We start from the raw sequence: 20683 nt of genomic DNA on the forward strand, positions 1-20683 counted from the left end.
TGATTGTCTTCTTAACGATGTAAAGCTCTTTATCTTATACAAGATTTACAGCTGTCTTGTTAACAATATCAAACCCTTTCATTTTATACCAGGATTATAGCAAGCTCTATTGTACATTTCGATTATTATTATTATTGTTTTCGTTGTTACTGAAAATATGAAAACGGTCCTTATATATTACTATTGATGAAATAACAAAGTGGTAGCAGTTAAACTACTAACCTACGACGTAACAAATTCTACTAATTCTACTAATCTACGACGTAACAAATGAGACCATATTTGCCTGCAGCTAAACTGATTATAGTTGCAACAATTATTTCCTCTGAAGGTATTAAAAGGAGGAGTAATTTTATCTTGAATACCATCTACTATTTTAAACATTTCTTAGGATGAAATATTGTGACAGGATTTCAAGAATCTAAATCCATAATGTGGTAAATCATGTCTCCGAGATTTAATTACCAACTGATGTCAAATGATGCCGAACCAGACACTAGGCATGCTGAAGATAACCAGCAACCCCAATGAGCCATTGTCTTGAATACTGACAATTTGTTCTGTAACTGACACGTGCTAGGTAGACATTCCTTAGTTCATACCTAGCATTGCAATATGTGACAATGAACCTTACTGTACAAGTCCTACGGGGAGCTTTTTCAATGTACAGCAGAAAAGAACCAAATCACGTCAGAATCATATAAATAAAATCCCTTATTGAACAAGTCTGCTAGACTAATCTTGTACATTCTGGTCTTCATTAAACAGTCCTAGAAGAGGAAACTTTAATATTCACTAATTGTGCTTATGACCAACTTTTTAGAGATACAAATAGCTCAGTTGTCAAAACTAGAAAAATATATGAAAATGGGCACTTGACTGTATAATAAAATTCACTATATAGTAATAGCCAAAAACTTGACGTCGTCATAAAACAACAGCAGAATATACGAACGTTAACCAGACGTAAACTGCGTTTTCATAATAGTAAAAAAAAAAAAAAAAAAAAAAATACTACCATTTGTTACATGCGCAGTATCTTCCACAGAGGCAAGGAAGTCGCTATTAATAAACAATAAAGCAGCGTGATTAGCGAAGCAGTGTGGCCGTCTCTGAGTTAGGAGATAATGACCCTTTAGCCGAGACGTTTATACCAGCTCACGAAGAAGATCCTTACCAACGAGCGCGATAGCAGGAAGCCAAATTTGGCGTTTGGTTTGCATGTAAAGTGGACAGCAAGCCAAAAGAACACAAGAGGATCCAACCAGCGAAAGGGGGTCTCCGTATTTGCATTGGCATTGAGGGAAAAACAGATGAGGGCCCAGGAAGACCATCCAACCACCCACTTGAAAACACACCTACAACTCATACCGGATGGAATTCAAGGCGAGGCTGTGGGAGTCGCGCTAAAGGGCGGGAAAAGGTCTACTGCAAAGGGCACTCCATTTCAAGAGAATGAAATGAAGAAGCCTTCTGTACATTACCAAATGAAAGCTGATCCTAAACACAGAATTATACATACACATATGAGTAACCACCCCATGAGGAAAAAAGGAAAACTATCTGTGTTATCAAGGGTCAGAGGAGAAAGGGGATAGTAAAATCGATTAAATGAATGGTTCACACATACACACGCTTACAAACAAGAAATACGAAAAATGATGAAGAATGATAAACTGGGGCTAGTTATGTAAGCTGAATGACCCTACATCGCAATAATTTTATAATATCTAAGGCACTGTACTCTTTAAATTAAAGAGAATTCTTCGCTTTCTAAATTGACAAATAGACTACAATATCCGATTCAGAAATACAAGATCACAAAGTGAACGATTTTTCAAAATTCTAAGGCTGTTTACAAAAGGTTGTTTTTATCGAAATAAAAGAAATAGTCCCCAGCCGGCTCAAGACACTGAGGCAACGATAGTCGGTTATATAAAGTGCATGGGGAAAGTTGTGAACCGCTAGTTACGAACGATGTAACATCATCATTACGGTATCCATAATAGTTTTGCATTTATGACAACAACCACACTCATGTAAAAAGCGAGAGAGAGAGAGAGAGAGAGAGAGAGAGAATAAATCCCCTTCTTTTTTGTGAAAAAAATTACCATATATCATACAGACAGGAAAGGTCATCACGCTTATCGGCCGACACTGTGGAGATCATTAGTGTCTTCATATATACTTTGTCAATTTCCACCAATGTTTTATGTTACTTCAGATGACTGTTGCTCACAAGCAAGTTTATAAACCAAACTAGTATATCCATACCGTAAAAAATGACCTTTGTAAGAGACAGTAAGAACGACAGTAGACAGTTACTGAACTCCACGTTTACATCTACAATAAGACAGGTCAATTCATATAGTGGTCAGAGCTATAGACCTTGAGAGAGGCTGGGCATGGGCAGGATCACCAGTAGATCATCGCCAGGCCTTTATGGACGCTGGGTAATGTCCCGCCACTTGGACTAAGGAACCTCCTTCATACCAATGTCTAGAGAATATATCCTAGATTCTCTAGACCTTGCTTCATGCCTTACAGTTGTCCAGTGCGAGAAAAGACGTCCCCTGGCTGATTACCCATTGATTATCATCCGACCGTACGATGATGGTGGCAGTAAAGGTACAGATAAAATATATAAATATTTAGATAGACTTTGCATTGCATCTAGTAAGATAAAATAAAAAGTTGCTTGTGAACACAACTTCACTAAATTCAACAAAAGTCTAAGAAGGAAAAAGAAAAAGTAAAGCTTCACCATTCCTGTCCAACTGATATAAAAAGATTTTTTTCCCACCGGTGAGATTCTCTCTGTGTAATCCAGTATGTGCGTGATTGTTCTCGATCTTACTCCGAAAAACGCTGCGAGCTCCATTTACGGTATTTACTTCATTCGTTGCCTCGTTGTTTCCAAACTCACGTGCACTGAAATTATCACTGAATAGTGTTTCCCTAACAATAAGTCATTCTCCCGCCTGATGCAGATCTAGCGGTGATTTTACATGGGATGTGCACATAGTGAATGGTTCTATCTCCTACGTATTCAAATCATTTTTCTGGTAAATAGGGAGCCTTAGGTTGTAAACAATATGAAACGGAAAAGCACAATGAAGTTCTGCAAGTTTCCTTTTACGTAACAGTGAAAAGCGAAGATACTTTCAAATGGTAAGTGTGGCATATTTCGACGGCTTTAGGACAGAAAAAAAAACAATAGCTTTGGGAAATCTTCCACGACTATAATACTGGCGAATTAAGAGCAATAAATTAAGCATGAAATGAGATTGATGGCTGCGATAAATACCAATATCCCTAGTTAAGAATGGAATTAAAAATAATTTTTCTCCTATCTATAAAATACTTGTTCAAGGGAGAGCTGTTTCTAACCACAAAACTTTTTTTTTTTTTTTTTTTTTGCTAATACAAGCAAATATATTGACCATAATAGATAAAAGCTGAGTACCACATAAATTACCGAAGGCCTCAATTAAGCTCTGAAAACTGGGGTAATATAAATCATGGTCAACCACAAGAAACTGGCTAATAACACCCCATCATCAAAACTCACAAGAGTTTCGCGAACTTGAAGGAGATCATGGGAGAATGTATTTCTTTTCCACAAGAATGCAAGACTTTCCGACGATGCGACAGCTGTATTTTTCATTGCAAAGTCTTTTTCATGAGAGAAGATTCCCCGACTGAAGGGTTACTACAAAGATTACAAAGATGATGCACGGTAAAGGTTATAAATACTTTTAGTCTATATTTTTAAACATAATCACGCTCTACACGAACCGACAAAGATAATTCTAACCAGGGTAAAAAGAATTCCTGAGATCTGTCAGGTTTAAAAATGGATGAAAACATCCAAGACCTGAATGCTTGATCCAGAACTTCGCAATTCCTTGACAATATTAAAAGCATTAATGCCAAATCAGATACGTATTTCTGTTTATTCAAACAGAAATATATATCTGTTTATTTTATTTCACAGGAAGAGCACTGAAAGAATTTCAATTCTACGACAGCACAGAATGCCACAAAGGAGCAAGAGGAATCTTCAGTTATATATATTTTCTGCCTCCCTAAAGTGACATCATTTAACTTCTAACAGTAACACCACAACAACTAATCCGTGTTTCTAATCACGGAAGCGTTCCATGTAAGTCTGGCAATAAATATCTAATAATTAAAATCAGTCTGTCGAATTTCATCGCCAAAGTTGCCCCAAAGCTACCTAGGAAAAAAGTTTTCCCATGCTTCTCCCATTTGCCGTCGACTCGGACATATTCACTCAGCTTGTCTTATCCAATTCACCAATACAAGCATAACTAAACCGAACATCAGCTAAGTAAAAATAGTTCAATTTGTCTCGGTTCTCTGCTAAACTGTACACACGAGGCTTATTTCCGTTTCTTTAAGAGTCGAAATCATTAGGCCAATCACCGACAGCACGACGCAGCTATTCCATCATGACATCCTCCGGTTGGCAGGCTCATGTGATTCATGCGAGAGGGGCCAGCCAGGGAGGGTTACGCAACGGTCAAAGGGGTCAGGTGCAAATTCACCCAAGTCATGCACAGGTCATCACTGGTTCTCGAAGAGATCATCGAGGATCAGCCGAATCAAAAGGGATATGCGCGTGCCTGCAATAAAAACATTCGAAGGGTGCCTCTCGTCACGTACAAATCCAATTGCCCTTTCCTCAATGAAGCATACATCGTCTCTATATGCATTCGATGAATTGTATCCATCTAGATGCTTTGGTGGGATGTGATCTCTGCGGTTAGTGCGTTACCCTTAATAAATAATAGTCAACTTCAATAGTTACAGTATAGCTATGCAATTAAAATATTCGTAGTTAACAGAATTGACTTAGATCTGGCAGTAAAGAATTACCATGACTGCTGATCATGAAAATAAATTTACTCAAGCAATATTCTACGAGAAAAAAATCACCCCTATTGCGTTAGTATTATCTTCAGTATTAAAATGAATTTTCATTTGGCAAAAGTTTTCCTATGTCTCGCCGTCACGAGTCGGAAGCGTTAGCAACATTCTCATTTAGCACTGTCATTCCTGTGTCCTTCTTCATTCTATATACAATTTTGAATTTGTATACTAATACTTTCAATTTTAAGTACCTTCACCTCCAACTTTCCCTCAAAACTTAGTACCACATATCCCTTGTATTTAGTGCCGTGAAGTATTTAGTTTTATAATTTGAAAAAAACTTAACTGAATTTTACTGCAATCATCACTATAAAAGTCACTATCACCTATATTCTCCAACCTAATGCCTAACGCAAATTACTTACTTATTAACCCGTTATATCCCAGTGTTCTAATTTGAGGACAGATAATGAAATATTACTTTATTGGTAAATTAATTACGATATCAATACAATATTTAATATTATTATAAATTTAATGCATTTTAAATTAAGAAACAAAATTCGTTCGGGAATGACCTCCTTAATCACTTAATTTTAAAACCTGCTACTTGTAAGAAATTACTTAAGTCACCAAATACTCGTAACTCCAAGAGGTACTTGAGCTCAGGAAGTACGTAAAAAGACAAATATCTTCATACCGTAATTTCTGACTAGTAACTTTGTGACGAAATCGTATGCTTAAATTAAAAAAAAAATCGCCGTCAACTATCCTACGCTTTAAAACCTAAGAAGGATGAGTCAACTTCGTGCACAATCCCCAGCAGGCTTCATCTGAAAATTTTCTGTTCACACACGCGAGCAACGCTGTAAAGCTCCAAATGAAATCATACTGGTGATGGTGATAATAATGGTAGATGGCCGTAACAAGACTGATAAACGATTTTCGCAACTAGTACATTTCAAACTTCTATAGCAACGTTTCGCCGTATGGTTTCTAACTCTAAAAAAAATGAATAAATAAAAAATAAACAAAATGAAACTTTACTCAGTGTTCATGAATGTGAATGCATTTGTCACTCTAATGACTTTCTGATCAGATAAACTTCTTCATCTTTGCACTGATGACTGTATGACCTACAGTACATAAATGACTTGCGCTTTCAGGAGCTTGCAACAATGAACCAACCAAATGCTCGGCGCTGCAGCTGAATCTTTCGCCTCGGCATTGGAGAGATGTTGCAAGATGCAATCTATGAGTCAAAATTCTATTAACAATGCCCACTCTGAATACTAAGGAGCTTTATCTACGCAAAATAATCGATTTAAAGGAAAATTCATTTATGATGCTGTAACAATGTGGACACGGGGAGATTTTTCGCAGACAAAAGCCGAAAATATAATCTTATTCGCAGTTTAAGCATCCGGTTAAATCTGATATGGAAATACAATAACCCCACTATCTTCAGCATACATATCTGCATGTTTTTGTAGTATGTATGCAGTGGAGGAAAAGGTCAAGGCAAGTGCAAGTACAAAACCTGCCGCATGCGCACACAAACAATACAATTTTATCACTACTCAAAAATGAAATGAAAAAAAAGTCAGGGTAATGTGGTTGAAAAAGTAAAACAGCATGAAACTCGCTTACATCACTTTCTTTAAATGCAAACATTGAATACTTATAAAAACCCACAACACGGTTCGTCACAGACCATGAAATGTAAATAAGTGCGACACTAAATCAACTCCATCAATAAATTTTCGTATTTGCAGTTCACTCTGTCCATCCACCCTAACATCTTAAGCTGCCTGGACCAGGAAAAGGAAAATCGGACGTCGTTCCTAGAAACGGAAAACAAAACTCACTGCGATGCAGAGGAAATGAAATATTGCCATGTTTGAATTATCATTCGCCGAAAGTACTAGTATGGACTCCTGATATTCGGAAAAGTACACATTTAGTATATGGTCTAGGATTAATAATAATATTAAGGGGCATCTATTTAGTAATGTACATAAAAAAACATATGGCTAGTAAGGGTCTCTTGACATTACTAAAAATAATAGCATCTATTTAGTAATGTACATAAAAAAAACATATGGCTAGTAAGGGTCTCTTGACATTACTAAAAATAATAATAATAAACCATTATTATTATTATTATTTTATTTATTTCTTTATTTTTTTTTGCTCTATCACAGTCCTCCAATTCGACTGGGTGGTATTTATAGTGCGGGATTCCGGGTTGCATCCTGCCTCCTTAGGAGTCCATCACTTTTCTTACTATGTGCGCCGTTTCTAGGATCACACTCTTCTGCATGAGTCCTGGAGCTACTTCAGCCTCTAGTTTTTCTAGATTCCTTTTCAGGGATCTTGGGATCGTGCCTAGTGCTCCTATGATTATGGGTACGATTTCCACTGGCATATCCCATATTCTTCTTATTTCTATTTTCAGATCTTGATACTTATCCATTTTTTCCCATGGTATTGCTACATCAATGAGTGATACTTTCTTCTTGACTTTGTCAATCAACGTCACGTCTGGTCTATTTGCATGTATCACCCTATCCGTTCTGATACCATAGTCCCAGAGGATCTTTGCCTGATCGTTTTCTATCACTCCCTCTGGTTAGTGTTTGTACCACTTATTACTGCAAGGTAGCTAATGTTTCTTGCACAGGCTCCAGTGGAGGGCTTTTGCTACTGAATCTTGCCTCTTTTTGTACTGGTTCTGTGCAAGTGCCGGGCATTCGCTTGCTATGCGGTTTATGGTTTCATTTTTCGTATTGCACTTCCTACATATGGGAGATACATATGGGAGAGATGTTATTTCCGTCTATCGTTCTTTGAATATATCTGGTTCTTAGGGCCTGATCTTGTGCCGCTGTTATCATTCCTTCAGTTTCCTTCTTTAGTTCTCCCCTCTGTAGCCATTGCCATGTGTCATCGCTGGCTAGTTCTTTAGTCTGTCTCATGTATTGTCCGTGCATTGGTTTGTTGTGCCAGTCCTCTGTTCTGTCTGTCTTTCTTCTGTCTCTGTATATTTCGGGTCTTCGTCTACTTTTATTAGTCCTTCTTCCCATGCACTCTTGAGCCACTCGTCTTCACTGGTTTTCAGATATTGCCCCAGTGCTCTGTTTTCGATGTTGACGCAGTCCTCTATACTTAGTAGTCCTCTCCCTCCTTCCTTTCGTGTTATGTATAGTCTGTCCGTATTTGCTCTTGGGTGTAGTGCTTTGTGTATTGTCATATGTTTCCTGGTTTTCTGATCTATGCTGCAGAGTTCTGCCTTCGTCCATTCCACTATTCCTGCGCTGTATCTGATTACTGGCACTGCCTATGTGATTATGGCTTTTATAGGCTTTTATCATATTCCGGCGTTGAGTTTTGACTTGAGTATCGCCTTGAGTCTCTGCATATATTCTTTCCTGATCGTGTCCTTCATCTCTTGGTGTTTTATATCCCCTCGTTCCATTATTCCCAGGTATTTGTATCCTGTCTCACCTATGTGTTTGATGTTGCTCCCATCTGGTAGCTTTATCCCTTCAGTTCTCGTTAATTTGCCTTTTTGTAAGTTGACTACATTATTGGTTGACAAACATTATTATTATTATTATTATTATTGAACACCTACCAAACTCTCAAGGTAAATCTATGTACAATTTATACATTCTACCTCTTGCAATGCATACATAATTGGTGCTATTAAATACTTATGGATTCCAGTAATATTTATAAATTTCAGACTTATCTATACGTACCGACGTCTCTGACGAACATACAGGCATATAAATTGCATACACATGTATATATACACAGACATATGTACGTGTGTGTATGATATATATATATATATATATATATATATATATATATATATGTATATATATATATATATATATATATATATATATATATATATATACACACACACACACAGTATTTGTATGTTATTCTGCAGATCTGATCAAATGGCATGGATTCTTGGAAAAATAGTATAAAAAAGACAAGAGGAGAAATCTTTCCGAATCTCGGTTCCCTCCGCACCCGGTTCCTATGAAACAAGAATTCGATATCCAGGGCAGGCGAATCCTTTTGCCTTACCTCTTAAAAGGGCTATCACCTTTATCCAGGCACGCAGTCACATGTTTCTATTGAGGAGTCTTTACGTAACGTCTCTCCACAAAACTGAATATAAAACTTGACTCTAAAGAATGTTCTTGAATACAGTTCACCTGAGTATGACTGCAAGAACTTGAAAAACAGCATCACAGAGAAAAGAGGAACAGTCAAAAAATAGACCGATGTACACATACCATCGTTTTTTCTACCGCTCAGTATTTTCAGTCTTCAGACTATTCCAGATGTGTTAAATTATATCCATTCAATATATGTTGGTTTTGTACAGTGCTACTCGAAATGACAAAATGAAAAATACGTGTAGTATAAATAAGCAGAAATGATACATAATGATGAAACGTTAAGTTTTGCGAATTGTTCCTCAAGATATTCCAATATATCAATGAAGTAGGAGAGTTATAAAAAAAATCCCCAGCCCCGAGAATGAAATGCTCAGCGGGCTCTTCCCCACGGGGAGAGGAGGAACCCCCACGAACATACTACTCCTCGTTGGGTCTGTTGGCTCTCTACTTTCTTTATCAGCGGAGCATTAGTAACCACACCGGAGATTAGAAATGTAAATCCCATTCCACTCCATCACGGAAACTTGGATATATTTGACAAATGCTCCTTTGTAAAGAGAAGCCTAATCAGGCCCTTCCTTCGTTCGGGAATGGCCCGGGTGGGGTGGGGGAGAATTTCTACGTATGGGGATGAATAAGAGGTGATGTAGAATTCAAAAAACAAGGAAGAAAAAATGACTGAGGCGTTCGGACCCATGACAGCTCGATGATGAAATACAGAAGGCTGGACTAAGTGAAGGCTTGTGCATCATGCTCGGCTGGGGATCTTCTTAAGCTACAGAAAAAAATAATAAGTAACTAGAAAGTTAACTGATAAAACAAAATATAGAACATTTTCATTTGCTACATGTATGCACATCAAAAAAGCAAAATAATATTATGTAATCAGGTTACATTATCTTCCGATATAACATTAAATATCAACGCATCCCACGTTCAAAAAGGTAACTTGGAAATTTTGAAAAAATTACATGCTATGTCAAGTACAATGAACTGACAGATATGATATTCTCTTCATATATCTAATTTGTAACACATTATTATCATCAACTGCGCGTATTTGAGGGAAAACACAATGAAAGCTTTCGCTAGCAAATTCAACATTGCCTTATAACAAGACAAGTTATTACCTTTAAAAACTGAACAGTTTTCTGTCTAAGAAACGCGTACAATGTGAAAATGAGTAAAATAACAGTTATTTTGAATCTTTCACTTCCTTGTCGAAGTTCATTGCTTTCATTTGCACAATCGAAGAAGAGCAAAAGTCAAAGTATGCAAGCAAATTTAGTGACAATCAAGACAGCAGTCACTTCAGGGAGTCTGTGTTGTATACATAATCCACGTTTTCGTTGCGACGCTCAACAAGAAATTTTAAGAGTAAAATTAGGAGAAAATGCACTTCTACAATACAGCGTTAGACCGAGTAATACTGAATTTGCAATCAATTATTTTCCATAGTTAACTACAAATATACAGTCATCTGAACGATTACCCAAAAATTACTTTTCACCACGATTTTACCCTTTCCAGAAGCCCTTAGGATGTTCTACGCAAGGCACAAAATGACTAAACAAGTGACTGCTTCATTATTTATTCTATTACCATTCACACGTAACCCGATTAACGCATGGTAATGAGCAAAAATAACCACTCTATCTGCTTGAAACTCTAGTAAAGAAAAAAAAAAAAAAACTCAGTGGGGGCCGAAGTATTTTTTTCTTCCTTCTCCATGGGGTCTGTTTAACCAAGGGGCCTTGTGCCCCATGGTGTGAGACGTCCTCCCGATGCGAAGATGAATGGAAACAAGGCTATCAAGCTTAAGACGAGAAACTATATTTTGCTTGTGCAATCCATTCATCAAGCAAAGCAAAGACAAGACAAGTGATAATGAATGGAATATCCGAAGAGCTCCCTACTGCTAAACAAGAGAGAGAGAGAGAGAGAGAGAGAGAGAGAGAGAGAGAGAGAGAGAGAGAGAGAGAGAGCAATGAAATTTTCATAAGCCTATTAATATTCCTTACGTCTATCAGATTACCTTCAGAACCAAAAAAAGTCTTTCTGCTCATCGCCGCTGCTAACTGATGAATTATTGTTAAGCAAAATGCAACTCACTATGAATCCATCCTGCTTTACCAAATAATCGAAATTCTACCTCGAATTTTCCCACACCATCATACAAACGGCCACTCCCACATAAAAACGAATAAGCTGGAAATATTTCTGGGCTTGAAATTCTTATTAATTTAGAAGTCATAACACTACTTGACAATAAAATGAGGCATATTTACTTTATAAAATACCTACTGAAATTAAGACCTTCGTTGTAAAATTATTTCCTCACTATGACCTTAAGGTACGCAAAGTACGTACTTCAGTATCTAAAAATAGTAAACAGCCGAAAGGTGTGGCTAAATTCCCATTTTTGAATGATAATTTTTTTACACAAGATTCGTGACCCACGAAATGACAATTACTGTGGAAAAAAGCATTCATCAATAAACGACGTTAATTACTAATGCTGATTTTCTTGAATTATGTTAACCCATGTTTGTAGAGAGAGAAAGAGAGAGAGAGATTGGAACTGGAATCGTATCAGTAAATCCTTATATAAGGTGTTATTTCCTTCATGGGAAACCCTATGATAAAAATTCCCATAGCTTTATAGGGGGTTTAAAATATATCCAAAAAATACAAAGCATAAAACATATAATTTATATATATATATATATATATATATATATATATATATATATATATATATATATATATAAGTCATATCACACTACCGTGATTCATATACATATATCGAGCTACAAATGTCCTTTAATATCTCATTCGCTCTACCTCGGAATTAATATATTTTCATATATGTTTAACCGAAGGGGAATTTATTCAGCGATAATAGAATTGCCGGCCGACGGGCACGAACCATCGACATCTTCAATTCCAGGACTGGCAGTGAAGCCTTAGCCAACCCCGCCACCGGGGGGCTAAGGCTTCACTGCCAGTCCTGGAATTGAAGATGATGGTTCGTGCCCGTTGGCCGGCGATTCTATTATCGCTGAATAAATTCCCCTTCGGTTAAACATATATGAAAATATATTAATTCCGAGGTAGAGCGAATTAGATATTAAAGGACATTTGTAGCTCGATAATTATATATATATATATATATATATATATATATATATATATATATATATATATATAATATTAATTACATGATACACGACCTTTTTTTCTCCCGATCTGCGTTCCTTAACTCGACCTACAACATTAAAGATCCGAAACGCATGCGTAAAGGGGTCGACCTTTCCACTTGTTCCACCTTTTACAGCAAGCACTCACCTCTCGCCAGTCTTGCCATCTCGACCTATTGGGACCACAAGTAATTTCCACAGGCTTTCTACCACTAGTTCTCCTTCTGGCAATCTATCCCTTTCGCTCTGAGCTCATCGAATCAAACTCTTCAGTTAGATCAAACTTATATTTTTGGAGATAAATCTAGAAATCTGTAATTTGACACAGTCAGCAAAATATTTTATCTGTCAATAATAACAATAACAATTATAATAATGCCTGAACATCACATTAGCACATTCACCTTCATTAACCCTTCAGAGCCCATCAACTGCTGAAAACAAAGTACTTCAGCGCAGCTACGTTTGATTTTTAATTAACTCTGGCAATAGCAACTTAACTAAAAGGTCTAGTGATCAACAAGGATCCGAAGTAAAGAGAAGTGGGGAAGTCACAATCTCAGAGCCAAAAGCGTTAGATTAAAATCATAACCAAGGAACTACAGAAAAGAATCTGGCTCCTGTGGAACGTCTTACGGTCACATTAAAAATCAAAATTCCAAGTTTACGAGTGGTAATTCAAATCGTTTCTCTTGATCAGCTTTACAAAAAGGAACTAAACTTCGTTAAAAGGTAACTTGAGAAGTGTATTATTAACACTATAATGAAACTGAAATGTAGCTGCAACACCCCTCCAAAGACCAAATCAATACTATTGGCATCGTTTCGAACAAAGTCAATACAAATGCCGGCGGCCTTTCTCCCGACAAATAAAAAAAGAAACGATACGTAACCTTGATAAGGTTTCCATACTTACTTAGTATGGAATTTACAAACCAATATCTACACTCAATTCACAAGGACATACAATTCCTCACGAAAATTTCGGTTCGAATATTGTAACGACACGAACAAAAGCAACTATCAGTTTTTGAAAATGTAAATGAAAAGGTTTAACGGAGAGAGAGAGAGAGAGAGAGAGAGAGAGAGAGAGAGAGAGAGAGAGAGAGAGAGAGAGAGAGAGAGAGATAAAAACTAATGATAATAAAACGAAGTAACCTTGAAGACTAATCCTGTATAAATGCCATACCTAAAATTCAAAAATAAATCTTGAAAACAGTACACACGAAGTAGCGTAAGAGCGTAACCTAATCGAATAACAATTTGGAGCACAGTAAAAAAAGAAAGGTTATCCCAATGCAAAATAATTTTTTAAAAAATGCATAATTCATTAGTCAATCCAAATCACCGTAAACCAATTCATACTTTTCATGTAATACTGATGCTTGTATATACAAGTTTACTTTTATAAAAGTCCATTCTAATGCCGAGATCCAAAAATATAGGGATCTTGATCACATAATGGATTTAAAGTAAAATGTTCAACACAAGCGATACCGTAAAATGCCGCAGATTCGTCAGTGACTGATGAAATGCCAAATACATGAAATGCAAAATACCTGACCTCCGTGACCCACACCCAGGATTAACGACCCCCGGATGAGCAGCAGATGGGCAGCATAACCACAACAAACGAGGCGGTCAAGTGTTCAGAAGAAATGGGCAGGGCCCTTTTGGATCAAGCAGGAACCTGGCACGAAGAATCTGTCTGAGAAATTTCCTAGTTTCATCCCCTCTCATTAATACGAGACATTAAATTTTCCCAACGGCGCAGTTGTCCAACAAGATATCCAGGCATTTCCTCAACGAACGGAAACGCCAGTCAAGAAAAGGACGAAAGACTCAATTATTCAGTAAAAATTATACAAACGTTCAACCGGTTCCAACCTATCCATCTCAACAGATTTTTCAGGATTCTTTTTTGCCTATAAAAAAAGGGCATTAAACTTCGAGAATTCTAATTTATCGTCCACGTTCTTTTCTTTTCTATATGAGGTTATTTGGATGTGAAGTATGCAGTTGTTTTGACTTTAAATATACTCCATTAATACTCCACAATATGTTAAACAAGGGACTGACAATGGTTACTGAATATTACAAATAAATGAATAAACCAATTTTTTAAACTTTACTTTTCCCATGTGAAAATTATGCTCAACGCTTACTTCATCACAGCAGCCAATCAAAATACATAATTTCATGGAAAACAAAGTCCAGCCGCTATGTGGCAAGAAAACATTCACAAACATCCGTAAAGTAGGAAATTCATGTGAAAGTGCTAAAGAGGGCCAAAAGATCAAATACTTGAGAAACCTGAGACAATATCCTCCGCCTAACCAAAGCAAACTTTCGTGGGTAAGAATCCTCATCTGCATATCCTGGACTATTCAAATGACCAACTTGTTACAGGTACACCATGGACATAGTAGTCGCAGATTATTTTATCATGTACGTAGATCTAAAATGCAATATATACTGCTAGGAAAGCGGAACAAAATATTAAGTGGATTAAAGTTAAATATTAAAATTACGGCGCACATCTGAGAGAGAGAGAGAGAGAGAGAGAGAGAGAGAGAGAGAGAGAGAGAGACTGTCACAGGTGGAGAGCCTCTTCATCGAGGAGCCGGCAGCACCCCAGATGTGGCAACACCTACGAAAAACACTTTTCTCCACTCGAGGGGAAAAAATTTAATAATAATAAACGGGAATAGAAATATGTGGGCATGATGGGCGTTAACGATCCATTAAACGCCGAAAGATTCGTTTTAATTACACCTGCGACGACAGGAGGAGCGGAGCCAATGGAAACTCAACCTGCAACTGACATAAACATCAGTAACTACACCCAACTACAGGCCGTGAACATATTTCAAAGCAGAGTTAAAACCGCGCAACGCACACCCAGATGGAGATGAAACGGCGGAGGAACCGTTCTCAGTCCCTTCCTTCCCTCCCTAGCAACATCCCCCCCCCCCCCCCCCCCCCCCTCTTCCCTCCCAACCCTTTCCTTCGTCAGAGATCTACAGTTTTCTCTGATGCCATAACGGAAGAGAACTGGTTTTGGATGCCAATCCGCAAAATATAAGTATAAGGAATTATAAACCAGGTGCCCCTACAGGTTCATCCACTTTCCTCATATGGGGATGAACGAAGTGATACAAACGGTCATAATTTTGCGCTCTCTCTCTCTCTCTCTCTCTCTCTCTCTCTCTCTCTCTCTCTCTCTCTCTCTTCTAGTAATGACTTCCTTTTCCCTATACAGAATTCTTAATGAGCTTGAAAATTTCACTTTACACTGTCAACATTCGCATCTTTCTGCTTCGCACTGACAACAGCATGGCGAAAGCAGGAACGCAACGCCACATTAAGTTCTAATGAAAAACACAAATAAATAAAAAATAAAATTATAGAAGAAATGATATATACGCATTGTCTTTTGCCATACAGTTCTTTAATACAATTTTTTCTCTTCTTTCTTTCCGTAAAAAATAAATTCTGATATACATTATCCGACTTGAGTGTAAAAATCTCAAATATCAAATATATATCAAACATTCCGTGACCTGAAAACAGTTCAGTATAAATATCGGGAAAATATTTCTGCACAATGCAAATGTATTTCCTCCTTTAAACGTTCCTTTCTTTATCCAAATCTGACAGGTAACCTAATTAGTTCCGCTGCAATTGACCCAGGCAGCTTTTACACGTCAGCGTCGAATAAGCGAGAACTCATGTGAGAAAATGAAAGCTCAGTTTTAATTCTTCAAATCATAAATATGTCGCAAGACAAGACGTTCTTAATAATTCTATTTTGCTGGAACAAGAATTGAATGTGACAAGTACCAGTATTAGGTGTAAGGGCTGTTGCGTGATAGATTTTTAATTTTTTTATTTATGTAAGTGACAAAACGCCTATTAACGTAAAATATATCTGAGGCTAAGTAAATGAATGAAATAGAAAATGTTTGAATTGGCATCTATCTCCTTAGGATTACCTAAGGAGATAGAATCATGTGTCTGGGAACTAATGGCATTTGAATCTTCTCAGGCAAAAGTTAAATCAATACTAAGGACTTGTTTACAAACGCTCTCTTACGGCGGACAAAAAAATGTATTTCTTCCTAGTAAAAGATTACATTTGCAAGGATTGCATTCAAATCTGACTTGACAGCTCACATTCCTGCCTTCAAAGGCACACCAATAAATCATACTCCCTTGATAACTGGATTCTACTATTTTGACTTAATGCGGATGGGTTGTCACTACTTGCAAAGATATTCTTTACTGAGTTTATTAGAAGATAATAATTATTCTCAGAGACACTCCTTTATGTCCATGTGAGATTCAAGTACTTGCATATGTGAGTGAAAAAAAAAATTAACATATCGGTCACTACTTAACATATTCGATTCATAAGTGCTCCTAATTCTATTGGAATAACATTTTAAAACCTGTCATGATCCACGAAATTCTAGTAATGTCTTAAAGTAACATCTAAACTGCTGCAAGAAAACAAATTAAATAAATGAATTACCAGTAAATAAAAGAAAAATTTATTCATTTCCCCATTTAAACGTTCGCATCTTAAAAAACCATACTAAGTAAACACCTGTTTCCTTTTACTCAGTACTGAGCACCATTTACTGGTGCTCTGTGAACAGAAATTCAACCTATAAAGGGTCAAGTTTTTACATACATTCTCATGATGTTGTACTTCGGCGCTACAATTATTTCTCTGCTGACAGATTCTTCATTTGCAAAGAGCAATTGTGAGTTCCTGCACGTAATTATACACAATTCAGCAAATAAAGTGACCGTGGTTCCAGAAGGCTCAAAACATCTGATTTCAGACAACCAAGTAAATCCTGTAATACACTGCTAGGGTCAAGAAAGGCCATTAGGATTTGAATCAGGATTTAACGTAACGTAATGGTTAGTTTCCCTGCCAAGGGAAACTACCCATTTCTGGGGGGCGAGTATCAAAATAAATACATACGCGTGTGTGTGTGTGTGTGTGTGTGTGTGTGTATTATATATATATATATATATATATATATATATATATATATATATATACATATATATATATATATATATATATATATATATTCAAATTCAAATGCTTTATTTTCGGACATAAAAAGGCATAGAAAAATACATACATATACACACACAAATTATATAAAAAGTCTCCACACTCCAAGAGGACAAAATTTAAAATAAGTATGAGAAATGATTATGAAAGAGAGGTGGAAAATTATGATATGAATGAGATGCGGATAATGAAACTAAATGATTCTTCCCACTAAAAGGGCACACACATATGTAGCATCAGAAACCAAAACAAAGAAAAGAAAATACTATAATTATTGCATAAAGAGCGCACCAAATGCACTAAGTATAAATGAGGCTTTTCCAGTGTTTGAAAATAATTGAATTATGCAAGTAAACTGGGTGGGCAACCATCTTCATAATACAGTTTTCGGAATTCTTCAGCCTTTGCAAGTAGCTTGTTATGGTTTTGCGTCTCAGTTCTTGAAAAGATGGCTGACCAAAAGCCACAAAAAGAGCAGATGCGCTTGCATGCCTCGGAATGCCTTGCAAGAGTCTTCGTAGGCTATCGTTGTAACAAACTCTCAGCTTATTCATAGTTCGTTGTTTCGCTCTGACAACCAAAGATATGCCATAAAAACTTGTACAAAAGCTCTGAAAAAGCATTTTCTTGACATCTTCGCTACATTTAAAAAAGTTCCTTGAAATCATATTGCCCCTTGCACATAGACCTCTATTCAAATATTCTACATGGGCGTCGTCCGAATTTTGAGCAGTAAGATAATACTCCTAGGTACTTTATTTCCTGTACAAAATCTATATGTGCATAGTTAACAACAATAGGTGATAATTACTTGGGCAGATCTTACTCTTAGAAAAAATGATACATTTGGTCTTCCTTACGTTTAACAATAGAAGTCTGTCAGACATAAAATCACAACAAATGTTTATAAGCTGCTGCAACCCACTTACTGAAGGAGCAAATAAAACAATATCATCAGCGTACAACAAATGATTTAAAATCATGTTGTTTAAATAACATCCCACTTTAATTTGACTCAGCCTATGTGAGAGGTCATCCATATATACATTGAACAGGTAAGGTGAAAGTAAACTTCCCTGTCTCACTCCACATGAAGTGGAAAATTCACTCGAAAATACATGGCCCCATTTGACAATCATTTGCTGATTTTTACCACCACTACCGAGCAGTTTAATAATATAGCAAGGAACATTTCTTTCTGACAGTACTTCAAACAACATCTTATGAGACACTTTATCAAAGGCTTTAGACTATCCATGAAACAAGCAAATACAGGTGTTTTTACGAGCATTATACTCCTCGGTTACGTGTTTAAGAATATGAACTGGCATTTCCGTTCCATGATTGGATTTGTAAGCGAACTGGTTGTCACTTGTCAATAAGTGCTTTTTGCATCTCTCCAATATAATCGCTTCCAAAACTTTTGAGATAACAGTGGCTAGAGCAATCGGCCTATAATTGGAAATGTCACTGTGGTCCGCATTTTTATCTTTAATCAAAGGAGAGAGTATAACCAGAATAAGAGCTCTCGGTAAGTAGGAATGACAAAAAACAGGAAGTGACGAATAAACTTAGTAAAACTCTAAGTACCGGATGAGCCTGGGTTAAGTGCTGAAGGGTCAGCCCGTCATGTCCAGGGCTACTTGAAGTGTTCAAAGAATTTAAAGCATTCGATATTTCATTGAAATTTGTCCCCTGTAACATCTCGCTGACCTTGATTTTCCTTTGGGTCTGGAGCAGGATGAGTAGGGTCGTTAAACAGCTCAGAATAATGTTCTTTCCATAACTCGGCAATGTTTTCATAACCACTCACATTATTTATTATGTCAGGTAAGAAGGTTCGGGATTTTCTTTTCTTATTTATTTGGGGGGGAGCTTTCTCTCCAAAATTTCTTCATACTCCCATTCAGGCTTGTAGCAATTTTATTTGATCTAATTTCTTCCTCATTTTCCCTACAAAATCTGAACATCCCTTTGAACTGAGCTTTAGAAAATTTCCTTTTATCATAGAAATATCCCTCCCTTGGATTACCAGATTCCTTCCATGCTAAATAGTCATCCCGTGCTTCATGATGGAATTCCTTTACAAAGTCATTCCAACCAGGAATATGGTTGAAACCTCTGTGATTCGTCTCCTTAGACTCAGACGACCGCTGAAGTGCACTAATTATGTCCAGAAGAAATTTCTCAATAGCTCTAAAATGATCTTCGTTTTGACATGATCTTGTGTTGCATTGTAGAGTTTCCAAAGGCAACTCAATGTTTTTCAAAGCTTCTTCAGATTTACCTCTGTATGCCAGTAGATCCCCGAGATAAAACTTCGTCTGACTACCGTCATTCATTTCTACCAGCGTAGGTAGTTGCGTAGACCCTGTCAAAGAAAATGAAAGAGGACGATGGTCTGATCCAATAATGGAATGCAACACACACATATTGTTAATGTGCGTTAGAAGACTAGGAGGGCAGACAAGGTGGTCTAACCAACGGGTGTGGCCCGTTGCGTCACTCACCAAGTGTAAGTGTCGGAGGGCATCACAACAACATCACCAATACAATAATCGTAATGGGTGCAAAAGTCTTTCAGCTCGTTACCAAACCGTGATTCAGGGTGAGCGTTAAAAACACCAACTACCAAAACCTTTCCATTTGGGTGATCTGACATAAGACAGTGTATTTTGCTAAACAATCAGTATACTCTGCATCATTTTGTCCGTCTGAGTATGGAAGATAACAGTTGATAATCCTCATACAACTTTCCTCTATAGACACGTCAATACAAATCAGTCTGTCATCTGAGGTGTCCACTCGCTGTATACAAGAGGCAAGGCCCTTTCGGTACAGAAAAGCAACGCCCCCATAAGGACGACCAGCCAACAACTCCCTCGATAAATCAACTGGGGAAACTGCATAATATGCAAATTCAGAATTTATTCTATTCAGGTAGTCTGATTCCTGCACCGGTAGCCAAGTCTCCTGCAGACAGACTATATCAGAAACATGAGTTAATTCGGCTACATCAAAATGGCTATTTCTAACTGATCTACAGTTATAAGATGTAAATCTTAAATCCATTTATAAAGAGAAGGAAATTGAGATTAATCATACCAACGACGGACCAGAATATCCTTACCCCAACTTTCTGGTTTGTACAAATCCTTGACCCTACTTTGTGGCATTTCTTTAATAATGACTTTGAAAGATCGATAGTGAGTGAATCGTTTGTTCAACATGCTCGCACTCAACCGTCGTGACACCCGCTATGCGAGAGAAACATGGCCAAGAAGCAT

Source organism: Macrobrachium nipponense, chromosome 7, assembly GCF_015104395.2.
Source record: "Macrobrachium nipponense isolate FS-2020 chromosome 7, ASM1510439v2, whole genome shotgun sequence".
Classification (NCBI taxonomy): Eukaryota; Metazoa; Arthropoda; class Malacostraca; order Decapoda; family Palaemonidae; genus Macrobrachium; species Macrobrachium nipponense.